This window comes from Trichomycterus rosablanca, chromosome 2 (assembly GCF_030014385.1).
Source record: "Trichomycterus rosablanca isolate fTriRos1 chromosome 2, fTriRos1.hap1, whole genome shotgun sequence".
Lineage (NCBI taxonomy): Eukaryota > Metazoa > Chordata > Actinopteri > Siluriformes > Trichomycteridae > Trichomycterus > Trichomycterus rosablanca.
This window is the reverse complement of record NC_085989.1, coordinates 36,579,417-36,598,854: the sequence shown is the minus strand read 5'-3', so window position 1 is coordinate 36,598,854 and position 19,438 is coordinate 36,579,417.

Sequence of the window (19,438 nt, the reverse complement as noted above, 5' to 3'; positions counted from 1 at the left end):
GGTAAGTGACATTTGAGCCCTCAGATAACATTGCATGAGAAACTGGCATGTGAATGTAAGGGCTCGTACTTCAGAAAATCATTGTCATTTAACACAGTTTGGTACTGCATCAAGAATTACAACCTGAAACTATTTCGCAAAGAGAAAGCAATACATTAACTCTATGCAGAAACTCTACTGAGCACCCATGGCTAAGCAGACGAACACAACCCTAAAATTACCATAAGCAGTGTCAAATGTCAGCTGGACAGATGTAAAATACACCACCAATGGACTGACAGATGTCTGAGGAATGCTATTTTCTACTGAGAAGAAGAGAAGTAATGGTTCAGCTGGGTTTCTTCATTTCAGTGAGGGGAAATTTCAGTTCTTAAAAACAGTAACATTCTAGAGCATTGTATGAGTCCATGAATGCATGTTTTTTAAAATGAAATGTTCACATACTTTTGGTCTTGTAGTTTCATGAACACCAACTATTTGCAGTCATGTGTGTTCATGTTACAGTCTAAATCAACTTTCATTGCTTTTAAAGTTGATGTTTTATAGGAGAACTTGTGCATTTATATATAGTTTTTGTTTGTGACCATAAACCGGCAAAGGGTTCAAAGGTTTATCTTGTGACAGATAATGTCATGTGGAATGTTGTGACCCAGTCAGACCAGAATTCCTACTTGTGTTTTCTGTGTTAACATGATGCTTGGTCTTTTAAAAACTGCATTATCTTTTTGTATGTGCTAACCTGAGACGCTTTACACATGGATATGGAAATATGAGACGCTTGTGAGTGATACGTTTGGCTCCAGTACAATGGGGAACCTGGTTATGCTGACCTCTTACAATGCTGAGGATGGAGCCTTGGATTATGTTTATCTGCACCCATGTCTGCATTGTGACCCACTTGGAGCTTTACTAAATCTGAAACAGGTAACTGTGTATGTGGCACTTTCCCCTTCAGATATGGAAACAAAGAAAGAATGTTGTATGTAAATTAATCTTTTAGGATTCCCCAAATTTTGAGCATCTAGTAGTAAACTTTCATAGAAACTGTCTAAAAATGTCTGAACCTTGTTAACAATTGTGCATATTGTTTTCTGATATTTAATGTAGATACACTGATCAGCCATAACATTAAAACCACCTCCTTGTTTCTACACTCACTGTTCATTTTATCGGCTCCACTAACCATATAGAAGCACTTTGTAGTTCTACAATTACTGACTGTACTCCATCTGTTTCTCTACATGCTTTGTTAGCCCCCTTTCACCCTGTTCTTCAATGGTCAGGACTCTTCCAGGACCACCACAGAGTAGGTATTATTTAGGTGGTGGATAATTCTCAGCACTGCAGTGACACTGACATGGTGGTGGTGTGTTAGTGTGTGTTGTGCTGGTATGAGTGGATCAGACACAGCAATGCTGATGGAGTTTTTAAACACCTCACTGTCACAGCTGTACTGAGAAATGTCTACCAACCAAAGCCATCCAGCCAACAGCGCCCCATGGGCAGTGTCCTGTGACCACTGATGAAGGTCTGGAAAATGACCAACTCAAACAGCAGCAATAGATTAACGATCGTCTCTGACTTTACATCTACAAGGTGGACCAACTAGGTACAGTAGGAGTGTCTAATAGAGTGGACAGTGAGTGGACACAGAATTTAAAAACTCCAGCAGCGCTGCTGTGTCTGTTCCACTCATACCAGCACAACACACACTAACACACCACCACCATGTCAGTGTCACTGCAGTGCTGAAAATCATCCACCTCCTAAATAATACCTGCTCTGTGGGGGTCCTGACCATTAAAGAACAGGGTGAAAGCAGGCTAAAAAGTATGTAGAGAAACAGATGGACTACAGTCAGTAATTGTAGAACTTCAAAGTGCTTCTATATGGTAAGTGGAGCTGATAAAATGGACAGTGAGTGTAGAAACAAGGAGGTGGTTTTAATGTTATGGCTGATCAGTGTACCAAATTAGTTAATGATCCATGTGGTATTTAATGCAAACAATAAATACAACATTTTCTTATAATATTTGGTACTGCAGCAAGGTGTGAGGTAGAACAGTAAGAGATGTGGGAGTAACACGCCTGTTATTAACCACTCCATCCATCAGAAATGAATTTTTTTTGGAGAGAAATCATGTGAACACAGAGGCGTGATGTACGCGGTTATGTGTTGCAGCAACATGGGTTCTTGGGACCTGGATTTTGATCCTCACCTGTGGTCACTGTCTGTGAGGAGTTTCCCATGGACTCTATGTCCAGATTGGTTTTCTTTAGGTACTCAGGTTTTTTAGCACCTTCCTAAAACGATAGTGGTTTTGCAGCTTCAAATGGCCTTATCCTTACTGCTCACAAATAAAAACATGGCAGACTCCCTGGCTAAATAGATAGCATAATATGTGGAAACCATAATATGCTGCAGTAGTTACCTTGTAACCTTGTAGTGCACCCTTAAACAACTGTAGTAATGCCAGCACGGTACAGTGGCTCAGTGGGTATCACTGTCACCTCACAGCAAGAAAGGTCCTGGGTTGCATCCCCAGGTGGGGCGGTCTGGGTCCTTTCTGTGTGGAGTTTGCATGTTCTCCCTGTGTCTACGTGGGTTTCCTTCGGAAGCTCCAGTTTCCTCCCACAATCCAAAGACATGCAAGTGAGGTGAATTGGAGATACAAAATTGTCCATGACTGTGTTTGACATTGAACTTGTAAACTGATGAATCTTGTGTATTGAGTAACTACCGTTTTTGTCATGAATGTAACAAAAGTGTGTAGGACATGATGTTAAAATCCTAATCAATAAATAAATAAATCAATAAATAGTGCCAACACTTTGTTGAATAAATTATTGTGATACTTGCAGTTAATTTGAGTTTACGCTTACATTTACACAGTCGGGGGACGTTTTTGACCAAAGCAACTCATAGTTGAGACACAAATACAATTTAGGTCATTAAGCGGTCACAATTAAAGTAATTGAGCCATTGGTTCTTCATTTCTTATTAGCTGGACAGAAACAGGCCACAACAGTGACTTAAAGCCACTTCTACAGGCTCGGAAAATAGAATAATTTATTGAAATAATAGGAATAATAGGCCTATGGCATAGAATTATAAGCTTGACCTTTACGTTTTAATGTAGCAAATGGCTTATGGAAGGGTGGTTGAGATCAACTAAATTAAGTGATCAAGGAATGATGTCCCCAACAGTGGCTGCTTGATGTTTATCCTGCATAGCAAATAACGACCACACGTGTGCATTATGTTGTTATGGACTGAAGCATTTTATTAATGACTAGTTTAGACCAAACTCTAGGTAATTTACATTTATTTAAATTGGACACATTAAACACTGAAATGAGCAGACAACTGATTCATTTAGGTTTTAATAGGTTCACCACAACACATAATAAATATTTGGCTAAACAGGCTTTTATTGGGGCTGGTCATGCCACACTACTGAGGTGCCAGGTGTTATTGATTTAACACAATATACAGGATGCTTAACCAAAATAATGTAAATGAATAAAACATAAAACACAACAGCCTGTTGGGGAAAGAGTATACAGAGAAGGTAGTGGGTGCAGTGGGTAGCGTGGGTGCCACAAGGTACCAAATTAGATGTCATGTCATGCAATATGAACAATAAATATAACATTTTCATAATATTTGGTTCTATAAGTGCAGCAAGAACTCTGTTGTGAGGTACAACGGTAACAGATGTGGAATTAACAAGCCTGTTATTAACCACTCCATCTACAAGGATGAATTTTTTGGAGAGAAATCAAGTAAACACAGAGGTGGGATGGAGGCGCAGTTGGTAAAGTGAGTGTCGCACAGCAGCTTGGTTTTTCTAGACCTGGATTTTGATCCTCACCTGTTGTGTGGGTGCCACAAAGGTTCTGAGCCTCGCCTCTGGTCACTGTCTTAGAAGTTTCTCCTGTTCTTTTTACACCTGTTTGGTAACTGCTTAATTCTAGCAAAATTAAATCAGTGATGTGGATCTAGCACCCCTAAAAAACACTAGGCACAAAGCTGGAACAACCCATCACCCCTGTGAGGCTTTGGTGAGAAAATAAGTGAGTGTTTCACTGGGATGAACGGGTTCCCTATCCAGGGTGTGTATTTATTTATTAGGATTTTAACATCATGTGTACACACAATCATGACAGAAACTGTAGTTACTGGTTATACAAGATTCATCAGTTCACAAGTTTAATGTCAATCAGTCATGTACCTTTTTTTGCATCTTCATTTCACCTCACTTGCATGTCTTTGGACTGTGGGAAGAAACCAGAGCTCCTGAAGGAAACCCACACAGACACGCGGAGAACATGCAAACTCCACACAGCATGGACCAGGACCGCCCCACCCGGGGATCGAACCGAGGACCTTCTTGCTGTGAGGCACCATGCCACCCATCCAGGCTGTATAAGCCTGATCACACTGATACAAATCGCACATTCGGTATGGATATTTAATTCTGCACTATTATAATTTGATCCGGCTCACTCACTCTGAGCTGAATGCCTTCGCACTAATCACACTAATCACGGGTAAACCTGTTGCGTCACGTGTTTCGAACCAATCAGGCTCCGACTTAGCCAGGGGGCGGGGCATGCTGGACGTAAACCTGGCAATATGGAGACTGTTGGGAGAGAGTGCCGAGTGTGTAGAGCTGTGTGTTTTTAATGAAAGCAGAGCAGCGCTGGAACAAACTGAGACAATGTGTTGGGGTTAATGTGAACGGCTTCTGCCTCCACGCTTTTAACCATGTTTACTGAGGTAAGTGTGCGCTTATGCTGCCGGGGCTCAAGTTTGTTTTCCGCCGTGTTGTGTGACAGCAGTTGGCTAGTTGGCGTTAGCATTCACGCTAGCTGTGTAGCTGCTAACAGGTAAACACAGTGCTGTGTGTGGATTACAGCGCTAATGCAGGAGCTTTGACTGATCCTCACTAACACTTCAATACAGCAGTATAAAACACATTAACCAATCTCAGCTGGAGCCGTTTCTCTCCAGACTGGCTGACGTGTGTTAAGTGGAGTTGTACAGATGTCAGTGTTCAGGTGGAACTGCTGTGTGTTTAAGGTGTGCAGTAGTGACAGATTTGGGCTTGTCTACAGATTAGGCTTTGTGCACCTCACTTGGCATGCAGTTATATTTTAAAACAGTTCAGTTGTGCATTGAGAATCGAGCTTGTGTTTAGCTTACTGTCTGCATCACCATTTGAAAGCCTGGACGCACGTTAATGATTCATTAAACAGGCACACACACACACACACACACACACACACACACACACACACACACCCAGTGTTTCCAGTTTGCATTGCTGTCCAGTGCGAGGGTTGGATGATATATCAATATTCTGTGATATAGTTATATCATGCAGCACTTTCTACTGTTGGGAGTACCAGTGGTGGTATCTGCAGCACCCACAGGTGTTATACCAGGTGACCTTGGAGATTTGGATAAGTGCACAAAAATGAAAAGTAAATATTTGAAACAGGTGTCGAGTTTTATGTAAAATTTAGATAATGTAAATCACATTATCTAAAGTGTCACATTTTTATTCTAATAAAGTTGGTGCAAGTTTAGCATTGAATTAAATTAATATTTAAGCTAGACACACTCTAAACATCTCTTTTTTTATATTATTTTGTTTATAGTTTTCAAAAAGAACAACAATAAAAAAACAATCATAACAACAATAATCCATACATAAAATTACACTTGTTTGTTTGTTTATTAGGATTTTAACGTCATGTTTTACACTTTGGTTACATTCATGACAGGAACGGTAGTTACACAAGGTTTATCAGTTCACAAGGTTATATCGAACACAGTCATGGACAATTTAGTGTCTCCAATTCACCTCACCTGCATGTCTTTGGACTGTGGGAGGACACCGGAGCACTCGGAGGAAACCCACGCTCCACACAGAAAGGACCCGGGCCACCCCACCTGGGGATCGAACCCAGGACCTTCTTGCTGTGAGGCGACAGTGCTACCCACTTAGCCACCGTGCCGCCCTAAAATTACACTAGAAGCAATAATGAGTAAATCAGCACAGACAGCATGTTAAAAAAAAATCCCCCTATGACCTTCCTACCACATCCATAAATGTACTCCATAGTGACTCAGTACTCCCAGTTGTGGCTGCACTAGTACACTTCAACCGCTCAAGCTGAGCGATCCTCGACATTTCAGACAGCCATCTTCGAAAACGGGGGATTGAGCACACCAATGTTTAAAAAAATCCTTTATTAATTAGTCATATATCTGATGTTGATTTGGACCAAAAAAAGCACTGCTAGCATCTCGGCAATCTCTGAATGGGATTTACTTTTACTGGGATAGAGGATAAACCAAGCCCACACACTCACCCACTGTGTAAAATAAAAAGGTGCTCACTGCATTTTGGTTTAATTAGGACTAGTACTAAATAAAAAAAAATGTTTGATAACTACTGCCTTTACTGATCAGGCAATAAAATCTATTATCTCCTTAAGCATGTAGTTTTTATAGTGTACAAATATTGTTCTGAGATTTGGCATCAGTACAATAACGACCTGAAATGCTGGATTGGTATTCCTCTATTAAAATTGATATTTGTGCATGTTATATTTTAGTGATTGAAACACCCTAATCAGGGTTTGGGAGGATGATTTTAAGTGCAGCAGTGTCAAGACTGTTTAGTGTGAGTGTTTTTTATTTATTAGGATTTTAACGTCATGTTTTACACTTTTCATCAGTTCCCAAGGTTATATCAAACACAGTCATGGACAATTTAGTGTCTCCAATTCACCTCACTTGCATGTCTTTGGACTGTGGGAGGAAACCGGAGCACCCGGAGGAAACCCACTCGGACACAGGGAGAACATGCAAACTCCACACAGAAAGGACCGGGACCGCCCCACCTGGGGATCGAACCCAGGACCCAGTGTAAATTTTACCCCACTGTTTCTAGTTTCAGTTATTGACTTGGCCAGTTTGAGTGGTTCAGACAAAGAATTAAAAATCTCAGCTGTGGTGGAGTAGCACATTAGACCACTCCACCAACTGAGCATCCCAAATTAAACGGTCCAGCTGACCTTTATTAGACAAGTAGTTTTTTTGTGGTTTACCTTATTGCAATTATTTCTTGACTGTGATGTTTTAGAATGTTTTGTTTAGCTTTCAGGCTTCATCTCATTTGAAATGCCTGGCAACACATGATAATTAATAATTAATTAAACAAACACACTTAGTGTTTTTAGTGCTGAGGCTGGGCAATATATCAATATTATAGTATAAACACATAATAATACACCTTTATTGTGTCTTCAGTTGGTATTTCTTTTACAACATATTTACATATATTGTAGTGTTTAACAGATGCTTCTATCTTTGTTGTTCTTTCTGCTCACAAGTCTGCTCAAGTGTATTTGACTTGCTGGCCTGTTACTGTGTAATGGTATTGGACCAATACTGGTCTGACACCTTGAACTTTGAAGTATTTCAAACTGTGAACACATTTTACCATTTTATTATAACTAGCCATCAGTAGTCTTTGGGTAATGATAGCTTAGGGGTTAAGCTACTGGAGTAGTGATCAGATGGTAGCTGGTTTATGCTCAGCCTTTGCCAATTTGCCACTGTTGGGCCCCTGAGCAAGGCTGTTAACCTTCAATCAATTGCATTGTATTGGTCACAATTGTAAGTCGCTTTGGATAAAAGCGTCTGATAAATATCATAAATGTAAAATGTAGTTGATGGTTAACCGATAATTGACAAGCTTGTAGCATTTAATCAAGGTGTAAAGCATATTAGACATTACAGGCTAACAGGTCTGTATACATTATTTAATGAACATCAGATGTAGTGAATATAGCAGAAATGTAAGAAACAGTAAGATGATCATCATCACAGTGAGCACACAGTGTGCACAAACAGTTCAATATAATAAACATGTAAATGAAGTTTGTGATTTTAATGAATAGTAGTTCCAATGACCCTGTCGCCGGTTTACCACTGTTCCTTCCTTGGACCACTTTTAATAGATACTGACCACTTCAGACTGGGAACACCCCACAAGAGCTGCAGTTTTGGAGATGCTCTGCTCTGAGTCAATTTCTTACGCTTGCCCATTTTTCCTGCTTCTAACACATCAACTTTGAGGATAAAATGATCACTTGCTGCCTCATATACAGTATCTCACCTACTAACAGGTGACGTGATGAAGAGATAATCAGTGTTATTCACTTCACCTGTCAGTGGTCATAATGTTATGCATAGTTGGTGTATATTGTTATTTAAACAAACTGTTGATCTGTTGTATCATCAGGTCTCGGTGCTTTTACATTTCAGCTACTGCTCAATGTAGCATTGCTGAAAGCACATTGAAATGTAGCCTGTGCATTTATCTTGTACTGAGTACCAGCGTTTATACCAGTGTAAACATGAAATGCCTGATTGGTAATGTATTGGTTTGTCATATTTTGTGATCCATTGATGGGTTTAATGCCAATATCAGATCAGCAACACATTTTAGCTGATGCTGGCTTCTGTGAAGTCAGCTTTATATTAAACAAATGCAATCAGACATCCTAGTTTTTCCCCATATCTATGGTTATGTTCTTTTGATATATTTTTTAAAAAGGTCTTTAATCATCTCAGTCATTCCTAATTATCATTTGGATGTGACTGCTCACAACCTTGTACATTTGGAAGATGGGCCTCTGCAATATGAGCACCATAGAGATCTGTATAATGCAAATACCCACTGTAACTTACCACAGTGTCTTCTGTACTACTAAAACATTCTGACCGATCTGTGGGTTCTGTAAGTGCTTTTAATAAACAGTGACATTGGTGTGAAAAAAATTGAATGCAATCTTATTTACCCATATTTGGATAAAATGCAGACATGAACACCCATCTATCCAAATATGGGTTAGTCAGCAGATGCCTAAAATTGACAGATGTTGCCATTCTTACAGTAAATAAGCTGAACCTGCCTTTACACCAGCAAATGACAGTGACCAGTATGTATGTGAGTGACTTAGTAAGTGAGTTTCCAGTCAGGCGATAGGCTGCATTTGAATTGGCATTTTATGCAAATTATAAGAACACTGCAAGGAACAAATCCATATGATCCTCTTGGATCAATTCCACAGTGCAAGCTGCTGAATTTCTCTAGAATCTGAAAACCCTCATTACATTAATATCTGCATCTAGTTTCTATTAAACATTATCCTGCATTATTGGAAAAAAAATATTGCTGTGTTATCTTTTTTCATCATTTCAGTACAATATTAAAATATTATAATGGCAAAAGCTCTCTGTACATAATGCCTGCTGGAACCAAAACCAGTCATAAGCAAAATCAGAAGTGGTTTGCTACATGCCCACAAGAGACAGAACTATAGCCACATCAGCAACTTGTTGCCAGCTAGTGTAAGCACAAAGTAACCCTTAGTGACCTACTGTAAACTGCTTGAAAATAATTTGTCTTAAAGTCATGTACAAAATCGGTATCATGTCAGTCATCATATGTTATATATAATATTATATGTTAATTGGAAAAATGAATAAAGAAAATATAATCAACTGTTTTTATTTATCCATTATTGCCCCCAACGTGAACCTCACTCTGTATTAATGCACTCCCCCCATTATTGATTTGTCTTTTACAGGCATGAAATTAAAATGGCACAAAGACCAGATATTTAATGCTTCAACACAACAATGCCTAACTGAATTGTGCATGTGTTATTGTTGTCATGTGGCTTACTAGTGAGAGTGCAGGTGTTAGACTAACAAGTTCAGGGGCAAAAGGAAAGCCTTTCCACAAGATTTTGAAGTGCATCTGTAACAATCTGTGCTAATACAGTCAACAGTGCATTTATAAGATTAGGCTCTGATGTTTAACAGGAAAGCCTGGCTGGCAGTTGACATTCCAGTTCATCCCAGAGGTGTTCAGTAGGGTTGTGGTCAGGTCTATGGAGATCTTTCACATTATACTTGTTAAACCCTGTTTGACAGTGCCAGTTTTTTTGACGTAACTGTGAACACTTAGGCTAGTTTGAGTGTATTCCTGCCACAGAATGAATGAATGAATAAACTGTTTGCAGAGACTTGATTACCTTAAAAGTAGCTTGAATATGGTTGAAGACCTTTTTGTATAAGTCTTACTAGCTACTGTACATCAGGGAAGACAACTTGTCATGCATGACAAGCATCGTGCATGAGGAACTGGCCTTTAATGAGCATTTTAAATAAATTCTGTTGCATGTAAGAGTGATACAGGAACTAGGTTAAGATAACCTACATACATTTTGTGCATAATACAGGCCTGTTTCCACAAGTGACCACATGCTCTGTGTAGTGTTTTTCTCTCCCAATCTATTCGTATTTCCATTATAGAGCAGCTGTAGCCTGGCGGCACGGTGGCTAAGTGGGTAGCACTGTCGCCTCACAGCAAGAAGGTCCTGGTTTCGATCCCCAGGTGGGGCGGTCCGGGTCCTTTCTGTGTGGAGTTTGTATGTTCTCCCTGTGTCCATGTGGGTTTCCTTCGGGTGCTCCAGTTTCCTCCCACAGTCCAAAGACATGCAAGTGAGATGAATTAGAGACACTAAATTGTCCATGACTGTGTTTGATATAACCTTGAGAACTGATGAATCTTGTGTAATGAGTAACTACCATTTCCTGTCATGAATGTAACCAAAGTGTAAAACATGACGTTACAATCCTAATAAACAAACAAGGTACTGGACTAGTAAGCAGAAGGTCACTAATTCAAACCCCACCACTGCCAGGTTGCCACTGTTGGGTCTTTGAGCAAGGCCCTTAACCTTCCATTGCTTAGACTGTAAGTCACTTTGGATAAAAGCCGAAAATGTAAATTATTACCATCCTTCAGACGAGCCAGTCATTGTCCATATAGGCGGCCATGCTCTAAATTCAAGATGCCAGCTCTGATGTGCTTTTGTGTTTTACTGCTGCACCACCCAAGCACCCTGGGTAGAATTTTTTTTGTCTGCGCAGATAAGACCTTTGGACTTGCTTTATACAATGTGGTTATATACAGTAGCACAGTTGACAAAACACGAGTACATTAGCAGCTATTTAACTGTCTTAGTGCTCAGCAAATTATTGATGAGTCATCTCTTCTATTAGGACACAGTACTGAGTGCTTTTCATGCTAAGTAGTCAAACCTCACGCCACTTATTTGCACAGACCCCCTGAAAAAGCTGAATTATAGAAGTGCTGTATTCATAGAGCACCTGACCACTTATTGAAGCTGCCAAAAGTGTGCACACTTTTCTAAATCTTATTAAAAGCTTCTGCTCATCACGTGTACACATAGAGACCACTTTTACATGCTGCTGATTTGTTATGCCGTGTTTAAAAGTCTGAATTAACTTATTTGTGTTAGAATGAGAGCATGTATAGTCAACACTGTGCCGTCCTATTGTAATCTGTGTCTGCCAAGTTTTTTAAAGCATGTACTTTGTAATTGTTTCGTAGTTTATTGTAGTTTGCTGTAGTTTTTTGGTGTTGCACAACATTTTACTATGTCGTCATCACTTTGCAATGGTTGGCTGCTCAGACGGGTCAGCTTTCTCCGATGTTCTCTGTCTCATGTTGCATCTAGCCGACTAGTCCTATGTCATAAGGTTGTCTACAGCTTATTCTTAATAGCTGTTATGTATTTGTTGTTGTTAATAAATGACTCATTTGCTTTAAGTATATCGTGTATATGAAATAATATAGGGTATTTATATGAATATAAAAACTATTATGGGTTTCTCTGCTGTGTTTTTGACTAGACACAAATTCTGAGTACAAAACTACAACAACTAGTGTACTAATATTCCAAACCATTAAAAAGTGTTATTAATAGGAAAGGTGATGGAAAACATTGGTAATCATGTCTCTCTTTCTAGTTGTTTGAGTGTTTCGAGCATCAATCAATCACTTTTGGAAATGGGGTTTGTACTTAGTTCTCTCATCAAGAAATTACATTAAATGTAATGAAATATTGTTGGTGGCTGTCAGCTTACTGTAGGCCTTGCACAAATTATTTTGGTCTCTGTGAGAATATATGTATTTCACTGAAATACTTCAGTTCTTATCTATTCATGTCATCATAAAAGCAACTTTTTATTATGACATTTTATTTCATCAGTACTTGTACTCTGATGGAAAACAGTAATAAGATATCAGAACATTGCTGTCCTTACACCAAGTAGTCCTGGCAAATCCCCAGTGCAATGAGCTTTTTAAGACATGGGCATGTGCAGACTGGGACTTGAGCCAACATGTCCAGCTTGGAAGAGGATACAGCTGCAGTAATCAACTTCATAAGAGGTTCTATAAGCATAACCTGTGTGCACTGACCAATCACTGGTAATATTATGCACGAAATCCTTATACATGGTAAACTGCTCAGCTAATACGCTACTCCCCGTCCCCCTCCCCCATAAAAATTACAATTACAAATTTAAAATATAAAACGTGAGTGTAATGTAGTGAAGGTGGCGGTAACGTAGAACAGTAAGATGGAGATAAACACTGAGCAGAACCAGTTCAGCATCATGAATGTTGATTTTATATAGAGTTGGTCTAAAGTTGATCTTCATTACAAGAGCTAACTAAATACTCGAATTAATATTAATAGAGACGTTCAGACAATCGTGACTATAAAAGGCTGTGTAAGTGACTTTTTTTGTCATTATTTTTTTCTATTTGAATGTGGGATTTTGTTCTTTATGTTCAGTGTACAGTAACATGGCTTTTGATAGAAGGTATTGCTTTACCCTTGGTGTAATAAACCATTTTATCTTCTTCTCAGTCGGGTCTACAAGAATGATATCAATCCTCAGCAGAGTGTTCTTTATGAAAAGCCGGTGAGAGCATGATGAATAGTTCAGTGTCCAGTAGCTTGGAATGTAGCTGATAAATAGCTTTATCACAGCTACATGTTCAGAGCTTTAAGATAAGGAAGTAATTCAGCATTCCTGTCTGAAAACCATTGAATGCAAAACTTAAAATAACTCTGTTCCCTGGATAGTCAAATCTGAGAAATCATCTGAGTTTATTCCAATGTTTTTTTTTTTTTTTAGCATATCTGGGAGAAACAAATGGCTGAGGTAATTCTGAGTGTTACTTCAGTGGTCTTCTATCCATGTGGTATGATTAATACTTGACAAAAGTACAAAAAAGAAAGATAGAAATGTAATTTCCCAGATGGTTTCAAATCGCTGATTAGGTAGAATTAGGGCTGGATGATATGACAATATACAGTAGATTCAGAAAGTATTCAGGCTCCTTGAATGTTTGTACATTTTATTGATTTTAATGGATATAGGCTAGTTGTCAGTTTAGCCAGTAATGTACACCTAATCACCTGTAATAAACCTGTAACTATGTTTTAGAGTTTTTGAAGGCTAATTAAAAAGCAAAAACAGAAATATCTTCTTTACAAAAGTATTCAGACTAGGACTGACTCCATACTTTCCAGATTGTGTATTTAGTGTGCATAGTTCACGGGCAGTTGTAGCCTAGTGGTTAAGGTACTGGACCAGTAATCAGAAGGTTGCTGGTTCAAACCCCACCACTGCCAGGTTGCCACTGTTGTGCCCTTGAGCAAGGCCCTTAACCCTCAATTGCTTAGATTGTGTACTGTCACAACTGTAAGTCGCTTTGGGTAAAAGCGTCTGCTAAATGCCGAAAATGTAAATGTAGTTCTTTATTTTGTGACTTATAGAAATATGAATAATTTAATATAAATGTTGGGATTAGAACTGTAGTGATGTTCACAGTTATATCCTTAAGTAGCGCATGTTCACTGAGAGTCTTAAAGGAAGAGCACATTTTAGCTTCGCTCTTAATTCAAATGAAGTGTCAGTTGGTAAATTAATTTCACTTACATCCTAATTTTAATTACAGCATCAGAATTGATTTGATGGAGCTTTGTTTGTGAGAATGTTTTATTTTATTTTATGTTTTGTGGGCATTTTAAAATATTATAAGTCACAGATGCTTGAAACTTTGGTTGACAGTGGGGAGGTTCATCACTTCTAAGTTTTCTCTTTTTGCGTATAATGGCTCTTACTGTGGTTTGCTGTCTTGGAGTTCTAGTTTGCTGCCTTGCAGTCCTAGTTTGCTGTCTCGGAGTTCTAGCAATGGCTTTGTAACCTTTTCAAGACTGTCAGATTTCAGTGTCTTTGTATTGCATCTGAATATGGCATTATATGATGACTTTTGCCAGACGGCTTCTATTTAAGTGATGTTCAGATTCAACCGGTCTGGCAGTAGTCATGTCTGACTAAACACAATTAAATAATTTATTAAATAAGTGGGTTGTTACTTTTTCGTATAGAAATGTATCAGATCAAATCACTGTTATTGTCATGTCACATCAACACGGGTGTGAAAGGTGAGTGAAAATCTTGGGTGCATAGTCCCTCACAGTTTTAACACACATTTACTAACATACAACTAGCACCATCTGTTCAATATATACATGTAAAGATATGAATGTACAGATATACAACATTATAGTATAATCTACTGTGTGTCTGTTAATGTAAATGTTTCAAGTATTATTTCGGCATATAACTTCAATTTAGAATAATTATATACTGTCCAGATGTGCAGATGTCCTTCAGTAATGTAAATCATTGTTAGAAACATTTTGTTTACTTGAGTTATTGTTATCTAGTAGTAAAAGTAGTTTAAGGATATGAAACATATGTGTGACAAAATGTGCACTACTAGACTAAAAGAAATTGCAGAAGGGGCAGATACTTTTTCACAGCACTGTAACTCACCAAACCTATTTTGCTTCTTTGCTTCCCCACCAATAATAGCCATTTAAAATAGCTATTGTGATAAAGTGCTGTCTGTAGTGTGTCGACATCCTAGAATTATCCTGAATGGCTGAGTCAGCCAGCCAGTTTCGGTCAATAGTAAAAGAGCAGCTGTAGTGAAGCCTGTTGTGAATACTAAACAATCTAGATCTCTTCTATGCCCGCAGTCCAAGTGCTGATATCTAACAATAATCTGACTTTTGTGCATTGTTAAAGTTCCTGAGAAGGTTGTTTATGTTTTTTTTAAGATCACCTTACACTTCCTGGCCTGATTTCTTTTTCTGACTGTATAATTGTTTTATGTGTATGAAGGCCTCTCTGCCCATAGAACCTGTAAGACAGGATCGAGGATTAATTAGTGTAAGCCAGACGGGTTAGAGACATATGTGAGGGCCTTAGACATATGTGTATTTGTGTGTGTTCAGTTATAATTTTATTTACTCATAATTTTACAATCAACATTTAAACAAATACAAATCTAAACAAATAAATAATTCACACCTGCCTACTCAATTTTATGTCGGAATGTAAAGGGTTAAATGAAGGAAGCCTCTTTGTCACCCTCTGCTGGCAGTAGTAAGAATGTTGGTCCAGCTTCACATTCTCTGTGGGCTTTTCAGTTTCTCTATGACCAATTTCAAATGGCAGTAAAATATACCAATCACATCTTTTCACATCTAAATGGGCAGACTGTGTTATCACTAATGTAATGCACAGACACAGGAATAATATAATAATATATAATATAACAATAATATAATATGCAATTTGTAATATATAGATGGTTCTACAAGAACATGTTTAAGTCTAACAAGTTCGAGTATAGTAACGTCACACACTTATTATGGCTGTTCTTATTTTCAGTAAACAAATATAATATAAGCAAAGACGATTGTTTTAACTGTCCGTTCTGTTTAATAGTATAAGTGAACTGTATGAATCAACAGGTGCAGTGTATTAAAGATTGTGTTATAAATAGGGCCCTATTAAATGTACAGGATAATGTGCTTAATTTGTTTTAAGGCATTTTCTCCCTTTTTCTCCCGATTTTTTGCGTGTCCAATTTTTACCCAATTGCGTTATGCTTCCTCTCTACTGGTGCTGACCCCCGCCCCTGATTGAGGAGAGCGAACTGACACACAGTCGGCTACTGCTCTGATACATGAGCAGTAGCCGACTGCATTTTTTCACCTGCACCAGCCGAGTTCATATGCGAATCAGCCCTGTGCATGGAGAGCCAGACCCTGATCAGCATTATTCCTCTACTCTTCGCCATCAATTAGCCAGCAGAGGTCATAATTGCATCAGTTATGAGGTCCCTATCTGGCTCCCTAACCCTGTATGAACAGCCAAAAGTTGTTCATATAGCCGCCCAGCCGGATGGCAGAGCTGAGATTCGATACGTATGTATTCGAAATCCCAGCTCTGGTGTGCTAGGGTATTTTACCGCTGTGCCTCATTTCATGGCAGTTTTACATTACAGTTATAAATGCCCTTGAATTAGGTAGGGCTTTAGTTATAAAGCAATTATTTGTAAGGAGAATTTGCAATCTGCTTAATGAATGAGCTATTGTGTTCAGGTGATAACGCTCTCCATGCTGGTTGCAATTCTAAGACTGAACTCTTGTCTTCCTTTTTGTTTTTTAACTTTTGCAGTGATTTAGGAGAGGTCACTACAACAGTGTTTTAGGGCCATATTATGTTTATCTGTTTATATTTATATTCAAAAATAGTCATAATATTTTGAGAATTCATTTGAAATACTACATTTGAGAATAAATGTATAATATTGTAATATGACTCACTGAAATGTCAACATTTCAACTTTATTCTTATAATATTACTACTTTATTCTTGAAATCTCAATATTTTGACTTTATTCTCAATGTCAATTATATAAAAAAGAAAAAATCAGTGGCCCTAAAACACAGTTGTATGATTTTTTTTAGACAGAGATGTGGGGTCAGAGGGCTGTGGGATGTGGGGTCAGAGGGCTGAGCATTTAGAGGCATGCTTTTTTACTGGTATAACGTAAATATTTCCTGGGTTGACCAGTATAATCAGCAGTGTCCAAACCCTGACTTGGCATCTTAATAATGTGTTAGCTATAATGCACTTCTTTAAGCTAGTTGAAGGAAAGAAGTATGTCCGGTTCACATGGGCTATTTCACCTCGGGGTTGTGAAAATGTGTAAAAAGTAATGGGTCAGGAGTGTGCTGTGACACAACAGGCCAGTGTACTGGCTTTCCTGCACTGACAAAAACAGGAAACCTGCACACTGGTCATCACTTAATGAGTGATGATCACACACTAAAGATTAGTTTTATTACATTTTACTGACCGAAATGCATCAGAGGAAAATGTTTATGTTCCAGATTTTGTTTTCCTTTAACTAACAATTTTGGATTATTTGATAGAAAATAAACTTTCAGTTATCAGTTTAAACAAGCTGTTTATGATAATTCAAGGGACACCGGACAGGCTAAAGTAGCTGTAAATAAGAAACCATGATTGCATTGGCTCACATTTCTTTGTGTTTTTTTTCTCTGAAAGGACTGGTGATAAAAAAAATAAAACATCTAGTTTTTTTTGGCTGCTTATTTAGGTGTCGCCATAGCGGACCATTCTTTTACACATACCAGTTTTTATGCCAGATGCCTTTCCTGATGCATCCCTTCTTTTTTTATCTGGACTTGGGATCGGCACTGAGAGTGCACTGACAAGTGGTACTACCAATGGCAGCCAACCCCACAGACCTAAAGCAATGCTGAGTGCGGGGGAAGAATGTAAACCCGATCCACTTACTATTCCGAACTCATACATGCTGGATCAACAAATCCTAAGACTCTCTTTTCCACAATAAATAAACTTCTCAAACCAGTTGACAATACTACCAATTCCTTTACAGTTGACAAGTGTAACTCTTACCTCTCATTTTTTCAAACAAAAGTTGAGAATATCCACAATTTTCTGACAGTTTCCCCTGTCATCTCTGTTTCTCCGCCTATCTCACCTCAATTTATTACCCAGCCTCTGTCTCAGTTCTCACCTGTGTCTCATTTGGACCTATCTGAGATCTTAACAGGGATGCGAAGCTCCACTTGTGTTTTGGATCCTGCTCCATCAAAACTTGTTAAGGGTTGTTTTCCAGTTATCTCATCACTTATCACAGAGATAATCAATTCCTCTCTTAGTTCTGGCTCAGTCCCTCAATCACTCAAATTGGCTGCTGTTACTCCCATACTTAAAAAAACCTGGACTTGACTCTAACATTATGAGTAACTTTCGGCCCATTTCCAATCTTCCATTTCTGTCGAAAATACTGGAACGTGTTGTTGCCTCACAGCTCAAAGATCACCTAAATTCCAATAATCTATTTGAATAATTTCAGTCTGGTTTCCGCCCCCAGCACAGCACTGAGTCAGCCCTCCTCAAAGTCACAAATGACCTTCTTCTTTCCTCAGACTCTGGACAAATTAATATTCTCGTCCTCCTTGATCTTACTGCAGCTTTTGACACCATTAATCACTCCATTCTTCTGTCCCGCCTTGAATCCTCTGTCAACATCACTGGTACTGCCCTTTTGTGGTTAAGGTCATATCTCGTAAACAGACAACAGTTTGTTAATATCAACAATTGTAGTTCTGCCATTGCTCCACTGTCCCAAGGCGTTCCCCAAGGCTCAGTGTTAGGTCCCCTTTTGTTTATTCTTTATATGCTCCCCCTTGGTGACATCATACGTCGGCATGGTTTACATTTCCACTGCTATGCTGATGATATTCAGCTTTACATCTCCTCCAAATCCATTAATACTGAACTTCACTCCACTCTGACAAATTGCATCACTGAAATGAAATTGTGGATGAAAGCTAATTTCCTCAAATTAAACTGTGAAAAATCAGATATGATCATCGTAGGTCCTACAACCCCGGCAAAAACCACAAAAAATTTTCAAATTACCATTGATAATGACACTTTGTCTCCGTCTTCTAACATCCGAAATCTTGGTGTAATTTTTGATAGCAACCTCTCTTTTGACCGCCATGTAAATCACATCACCAAAACTGCTTTCTTTCATCTAAAAAACATAGCACGTCTACGTCCATCACTCTCCTTTTCTGCCGCCGAAACCTTGATTCATGCTTTTATTACATCCAGAATTGATTATTGCAATAGCATCCTTTATGGTACATCTAACAAAATCCTAAAAAAACTTCAGTATATCCAGAATTCAGCTGCTCGCCTCCTTACTCATACTCGCTCCCGTGATCATATTACACCTGTTCTCCAAAAACTTCATTGGCTTCCCGTTGCTCAACGCATTCAATTCAAAATTCTTCTATTCACTCACAAAGCTCTCCATAATCAGGCCCCATCCTACCTCACCGACCTGCTCCATCAGCACATTCCCTCCCGTAGCCTTCGCTCTTCTGAGGCTAACCTACTGTCCATACCCTCTAGGACCAAGCACCGGACCTGGGGTGACGGGGCCTTTTCCATAGCTGCTCCATCTTTATGGAATGCTCTCCCCAAACACCTACGAGATTGTCCTGACCTGTCCAAATTCAAGTCACTTCTCAA